Genomic DNA, 8,354 nt, shown 5'->3' on the forward strand with positions numbered 1-8,354 from the left:
GACGGAGGCTGACGGCTGGCGCACGGGGGTTGGTTAAGGTAATGGATTCATTATGTATATATATTTGTTTGGATGCACTGTTTAGATGAGCTTGAAAAGGGTTTTAATAAACCGAAACGTCGCTTCACGGACCGCTGTGTCTGTCATCTTTTCTTATCAAGTCCCACGAGTGCCGGCACCGACCTGCTTCTATATCATTGTGGTTACACACATTGCATGGCACCGGGGCCATTACTTACTTCTATCGACTAATTGGAGTGCCGACTTGAACTATCTATATATATATATATATATATGTGTTATATAATATATATATATATATATATATATATATATATATTTATATTATATATATATATTAATTTATATTATAATATATTATAATATATTGTTGGTGCATTTAAATGAATACATTGGTGGCAGTGGGCATATAAAATATAAACATTGGTGGGCAGCTGTGTGCGTCGCTATCTGCTGGGGACGGCTATGGATAGTGTAGGGCACGGGGCGCCCCAGGCGGGGAGGGAGGGCGCTTTGGCGCTTACCCGCTCTGCTCCACAGGGGAACTATGCAGCCACATCTCACCGAGGGAGGGAAGGGGCTGGAGGGGGATGTGGTGACGGACGCCGAGTCACTCCAGGGGCACATGGGGGGGGGGAGGGGGGGGGGGTGTTGCATTTAAATAAATATACATTTGTGGAATTGGGCATATAAATATATAAACATTGGTGGGCAGTGTTGGCAGTAACGTATACATTGCTGGTCTGTGCCAGCAATGCATAAATCATAAATTAGCATCAACACTGCCCACCAATGTTTATATATTTATATGCCCACTGCCACCAATGTACTGTGTATATATGGAACCCTTGGAATTCAAACCCAGCCCATTTATAATGAAAGATTTTCAGCAAAGTCTTTCGCCTCCTGAAAATCTCTTGCTCTTTGGGGAAAATAGCTCAGTGTGTACGCACTACTTTGGTGAAAGATATAGCTATCAAAGATTTTGGCAAAGTCTTTTGAAATGAAAATCTTCAAGTGTGTATGGGCCTTTAAGTTTTCAGGCATAACCTCACACGACTGCAAGCTTGAAAGGAAAGGGTTTACTGGCCCATAGGATAATTGGGCCCTTGGGCAACTGCCCATTGAGCCCATACAAATAGACAGCTCTGGCTTTATCATATATTATGCATATATGTACATGAGTCAGAACCGCTCCTGCTAATACAATTATGGGGACGTGTAATAGGATGAGAGAATCAGAAAGTGAGATTTTTTTTTAAAGCGGAAATCCTTTACACTGCAATACTAAACTGGTTTTGCAGTGTAAATGATTGCCGCTTTAAAAAAACTGGAGATTTCTTACCAAATCTCCCACTTTCTGATTCTCTCATCCTATTATTAGCGGTGTAGCTAGGTGCCATGGTGCCCGGAGCAAGGGCATGTTTCGCGCCCCCCCCATCACCCAAACCCTATGATCCATGATTATGGTTATTTATTAATGTATGAATCAATGTACTGTACAGTACTCATGTCAACGCTTCTTGATCTTTACTTAATAACTAACATCCACCTTGATGACAGACTGAGGCACAGCAGGGCGGCAGCTAGCAGCCAGCAGTCAGCCTCCTCCTCCAGGCTACAGCCAGCACTTGGGACAGAGTGATGATGATGCTGCTGCAGCCAGGGAGGAGGGAGTGTAGCAGTGGCAGGGAAGGAGAGTCCTCCTGATTTCTGCTGCGCAGCATTGCCCGGCCGGCTCGTCATCACAGCCGACTCAGCTGGCCCGAGCAGCAGCAGCTTCAGCCAGGGAGGAGTCGGACATGGGGAAGAAGACCATGACATCACCTGACGTCATCGGTTTGCGGGTGGCAGGGTGAGCAAGCAGGCGACGGCAGGGCAGCACAGCCGCAGGCACAGCGGTTAGGCTGAGAGAGACTAAGCAAGTCCCAGACTCCCGGCTCATTCGTGCCCCTTCGGCGCCCATAGTGCGTGCTCCACTGGCTCCGCCCTCCCTACGCCTCTGCCTATTATATTTCCCCCTTTAAGTGCATTACCCTAGGACACGGCATGCAAGGAGTTAAACGGACATATACCAGAGAGGAATAGAATAGGAATGTTTACCTTTACCAGAGCTATCGACACAGCACCCACACATACTGTAATTATAGCCAAGCTTTTACAAACTCTATCCTACTAATCTAAAGTGTTTCAAGTGTACTTATTGCTTTATATTGGTCTTCAACCTAAACAGCTTATTTGCACAGCAGTGATGATGTCAAAATAACAAATGTAGGAATGCAGGGAATTGTCCCCATGTACAGTACTTGTATATATATATATATATATATATATATATATATATATATATATATATATATATATATATATATATATATATATATATATATATATATATATATATATATATATTATGTTATACACATATACTAAAGCTTGCCCCCATTTAACTTTGCTACGTGCTTGCCTGTCCAGTTGATCATTGCAACACTTTACAGATTTCTGGTTTCTAACAGAATAATGAATATTGGTAGCAGTAATTATGTCTCCTCCTACTATGTCCTTCTATAATATAAGCCTGAGTAAGTGGAACTGTCCTATAATGCATAATCAATGACTACACTTCTGCTATGAAATGTGCCAAGATGGAGAAAGTAGATTCCAATTGAAAGTATTGATAAATGATAATCACTTCCTACGACATAGTGTAAAAATGTTCTCATTAATGGGGAGATGTGCTACACTACAAAGACTTGGAGAGTGGTAAAGTGGAGAGAGATACAGTACCAGCCAATCATCTTCTAGCTGTCATGCTGCTGGCGATGTTTGAAGATGCCAGTTAGGAGCTGATTGGTTGGTAGTTTGGAGTCCATGTACTAATACTTCTCATACTGTTCAGATATAGCCATTCCTGTTTCCCTTGCTATCATTACAAAGCAGGAGGAGGCTAGTGCAATTGTTATTAAGAATAGCTGCGATGAGGAAAGTCAACTGAAAATGTCACCACTCAGCTACAACTGCACATACCCTTTAATGCTAAAGCTGGGTACACACTAAGCAATATGAGAGATCGTTCTGTCCTTCATTAAGATAATTGTAGTGTGCCGGAAGTAATCCCTGACGCTTTAGTAAAGGCATGTTCAAACTATGGCCCTCCAGCTGTTGTGAAACTACAACTCTCATCATGCCTTGCCACAGTTTTGCTTCTAGGGAATGCTAAAACTATGGCAAGGCATGCTGGGATGTTTCACAAAAGCTGGAGGGCCGTAGTTTGTACATGCTTGATTTAGTATGTACCAAATCGTTATTGACAACCAGCCTAATGTGGGGTACACACCACGACGACCCGCTCACGATGCACATTGTGAGTGTTTCGTCAGTGTTTCTTCAGACCTGCTCACGATGATGCGGGGGGGGGGGGCACGACCCACTCACGATGTGCACCCTGAGCGGGTCCGATCCGATGGCGACCCGCACCCGGCAGTATGGTCGTTATTCAGATTCTACCTGCAGCAGGTAGGATCTGAATAACGACCGACCGACCCGCGGGACCGCGCATCAGATCGGCATCGGTCCACACCAGGACAGAAAAGGGCCCAATCACCACACAATCTACATCTAATTGGTCGGAATTGGATCTAAATTGAGGGGATCGGGCCCTAGTCGTCCTGGTGTGCACCAGGCATAAGTGACAGAGAGATCACTTCTTGCTTCTTCACTTAGAAGACAGCAGACAGGGCTGGAGTAAGAGCCTAATGGGCCTGGAACTGGAAATCTTCAGGGGCCTATTAAGAGAAGGGGCAGAGGTGAGGCAAATGCCATATAAGCATGTAGAGCCCATACACTATAAGCCCCAATGGGGCAGATGTATTAACCAGCGTTAAGTGCAAAAATGCACTTAACGCTGGTTAACTGGGGGGGATTACGTCTGTACCTAATGTATTACTAGCGCACCTAACGTGCGCTAGTGACAGCCCGCCGAGTTACGCTCGGCGGGGCTGTCCCTGCAATCCCCCCCCCAGGGATTAACGGCCGGGGTGATGTATTAACAGCCTTCAAGGCGTTAATTCACCCCGGCCGCTTCGCCAGCTCAGGGCTAGCGTTGTCCTATCCCCCACTATGGGGACAACGCTAGCCCTGCGTCTGGCTTGGGCTGCGCTGGAGATCTCGCGGTTTTTGCGAGATCTCGCGCATGCCCAGTGCGGCCGGCCGGGGGACAGGAGATTATTAACTGATGCGCTATCTCCAGAAAGGGACATCGCCGAAGGGGGGAGTTAACGCTCCCCCGCTTCGGCAGACAAGATGTTAATACATCTTGTCGATGTCCCTTCCTGCTTCGCCTCGCTATTGAGGCGAAGCAGGAAGTATCATAGCGGCGCGATAAGCGCTGCTATGATACATCTGCCCCAATATCTCCCTACATATATAACATTTGCATAAATGTGTAAAACAGAAATACAATTTTTATACTTATGATTATGGCCAACCATGTGGCCAGCTGGTGTCTGTCTGGTGATCATCATACTGTCATGAAGGCGAGCCTATTTTTATGTGGAGACCTGGAGCTCCTTCCCCACCATTTTTAATCTGGCCCTGATAGCAAAACCCAGACAAAGCTTGGCACTGGAGACGAAAGCTGATGATAAGTTAACTCTCTCCCTAGTAATAGTTCAGACACTTATTACTGCCATAGGTGCCTATGGCAGCCTGATAATCTATTGTGCAAATAATTAACCTGGGTTAATGTTTAGAGCGCTTATATATGGGTGGTTCTCTTGGTTAGCTGCTGCTTATGGGGGTGGTCAGTTCCCCAAATATATAGAAAAACAGAAAAAAACAAGGTATAAGCAGCGCTTTCACACAATAAATGCAAGTGTATGCATCAATCTAATCATAAAAAATTTAATAAAACAATACACATAAAATACAATAATGGTAAAAATCAGTAGAATTATTAGGACCACTGATTAGAGTATAGTCACCACCGATGTTGGAAAAACCTGCACTGATCTTGACAGCAAATGTCCAATGGAAAATAGAGGGAGTCCGTCCATACGTTTTTATGTCACCTGTGGATGCTTGGTTGATGGCCCGTTGGCAGAAGTTGGTATAGCCAGCCCGGGAAACCTTATTTGTATAGGCAATCCGCTTTACAGGAATGGTTGGTCGGTCTACAACCTCACTCGTCAGAATTGAGGACAGGAACAGGATCAGATGATTTAGCAGGAAGTCAGAAGATGATTTTGCAAAGGGTGGTGTAATAACTATTCTCAGACGCGTTTGGACCTCCCATCTGAGAAGAGTTATTACACCACCCTTTGCAAAATCATCTTCTGACTTCCTGCTAAATCATCTGATCCTGTTCCTGTCCTCAATTCTGACGAGTAAGGTTGTAGACCGACCAACCATTCCTGTAAAGCGGATTGCCTATACAAATAAGGTTTCCCGGGCTGGCTATAACAACTTCTGCCAACGGGCCATCAACCAAGCATCCACAGGTGACATAAAAACGTATGGACGGACTCCCTCTATTTTCCATTGGACATTTGCTGTCAAGATCAGTGCAGGTTTTTCCAACATCGGTGGTGACTATACTCTAATCAGTGGTCCTAATAATTCTACTGATTTTTACCATTATTGTATTTTATGTGTATTGTTTTATTAAATTTTTTATGATTAGATTGATGCATACACTTGCATTTATTGTGTGAAAGCGCTGCTTATACCTTGTTTTTTTTTAGCCTGATAATCTAGCCTGTTCATAGTGCTAGCAGGCGGAAAACAGATAAAGGTACTTGTTTCCTAGCACGGCGCCCATCGCATCGCATACCGTAAGGCATATGATGATATGCGATGCGATGTTACGTGATGGCAGCCGATGTTATACAATTTTAAATTGTATACCATTGCATTGTATGCCATTGTATGGCATATACAATGGTATACGATTAAAAAATGTATAAGCACCCTAATGGATGTTTTCAATGTTAAATGTGCCCCCTATAAGATAAATAATTGTATAAGCACCGTAATGGGTGCTTACAATGAAAAAGCACCCCCACGCCACCCGTACTATCAACGCCAACCCGAAGCGTGGCGAGCACAGCGAGCCCGCAATGGGCGGCGGTATGCGTCCTACGACCTTTTCATACCCCCACTATCCACGTCGGAGTGGAGTTGATTCTATATAGTGTGACGAGCGCAGCGAGCCCCGCGAGGGGACGCGGAATACATGTAAAGTAATACGCCTCCGCTCGCAACGCTTCGAGCTCAGTGGCTCGCTGCACTCGCCACACTATATAATTTCAACTCTGCACTGACGTGGATAGTGGGGGTATGAAAAGGTCAGAGGACGCGTACCACTGCCCCTCGCGAGCTCGCTGCGCTCGCCACACTTCGGGTTGGCGTTGATAGTGGGGGTGGCGTGGGGGTGCATTTAACATTGAAAGCACCCATTAGGGTGCTTATACAATTTAAAATCGCATCGCATGCCATCCTCAAAGCCGCTCATCTGCTGGTAATACCAGCAGATAAGCGGCTTTCCTGGCGAGAATGCGGGAGTGTGCAGCAGCGCTCACCGCTCATCGCTGGGATATACAACTTGCTGTTTTGAGCGGCTTTCAGCTCAAAGTTGCCCAGTGTGTATGGCCCTTTATATCACTGTGCAGAAAGTCCAGTGGCAAATTGTACCTTTTGAAAATTTCTACTGAACTACAATCAGAGCACAGACTGCAGCAGTCACTCACACAGCAAATGCCCCAGACGCACGGTGCTCAGGAGGATTTAGAGGAGGAGACAGAGTGACGTCACTGAACTTTATACCAGATCAGGCATGCAATAATAATAATAATAATAATAATAATAATAATAATAATAATAATAATAATAATAATAATAAGAAGAAGAAGAAGTACAAAATACAATACAACTAGCAACAACACTCATTAATAAACTGCATTAGTATTACCACCCAGTCAGTCCTTGTGGGAAGAACCAAGACTGTGGGAAGAACCAAGATGAAACACAAAAACATGGAAAAAACGTACACACTTCACACCACAATCATCAGAATGTGAGACAGCAAAGCAAACCGTGCACTGAGCCAGTTACCCTCCACATTATTGTGAATAAGTCTGAACCTTATGTACCAAGCTCCAAAAAGGGAAGCTTGCTCCATGAGGCCCACCTCACCCTTTAGATTTGGGTGGGGTTTTTCCTTCAAAGTGAGATCTATATTGCAGTGTAAAAATAAAGCAGTCAGTATTTTCCCTGCACAGAAACAAAATAACCTACCCAAACCAGAATAAGGGCCAGAGTTTCTATCTGAAAAAATATTGAAACCTAAAGTGAGCAGATTACAATAATTTCATTCTATTTAATTTTGATTACTTGCTGTTAAAGTTTTAATAAAGTGTAAAAAATGAATATACTACTTCATCATTGGGCATTGTTTGTGTATATGATATATGTATATTTTACACACAATGTCCTGTGATAAAGTAATATGTTGCTAAGAGGCCCTTCCACAGATCCCAATTCCCACCTTTGCAACAACAAAAAAACATGCACTCACTTAAAAAGCGTTTGAAGCCATTTTAAGAAAAGTCACCTAAAACGTAAAACTGTGTGCACGGGTTAGAGTTGGCCGATTAACTTCATATATTGCATGTGCTCTCAGAATAGCAAAAGGAAAAAAAATAGGGGGTGTCCCGTCGATTTTTCGGAGCTTCGCTTTTAAGGGACACCCTAAGGTAGGTGCTCCCATTTTAGAGATGTGCCCGCAAAGTTTTCCAGTCACATCGTGGGAAGTGACACGGCGAGTGGGGTGGCCTTGCTCTGTGCAGCCTAGTGCCGGCAGTTGCAGTTTTGTGAAGTTTTGTCAAATTGCAACGGAGTCTGAATTATGCCCAAAGTCAGTACACATGGGCACATGAAGCCACAAAGTGGGCCTTAACTCTGCCGTCTTCCATGTTCTAAAATGACGCCCTGTGACTAATAACTAACATTAATAATAGGAGACATTTGAGGAAGAAATAAGATGATAATAGCTTAGCCACATGCATATGCATGTTTATGTTTGTATATATTTCGGTCATATTCTACTTACTCAGTGGGGAGGACAGTCATCCTTTATAAGCAATCTGTAAATATAATATCAGGATTCACCTTTCAACGGAATGTCAGGTGGATTTGTTTTATTTACACTGATTTCCACATCACCTAAGTTTTTATCCCTTTAATCCATACACCTTTTCAGGCATATCCAGCAGTAAAGGGTTTATGGATCTGATTGGATGACATTTTCTCAGTTTTTATTTGTTTACGTATTGTTT

This window comes from Crinia signifera, chromosome 2, assembly GCF_055691185.1.
Source record: "Crinia signifera chromosome 2, ASM5569118v1, whole genome shotgun sequence".
NCBI classification, from domain to species: Eukaryota; Metazoa; Chordata; class Amphibia; order Anura; family Myobatrachidae; genus Crinia; species Crinia signifera.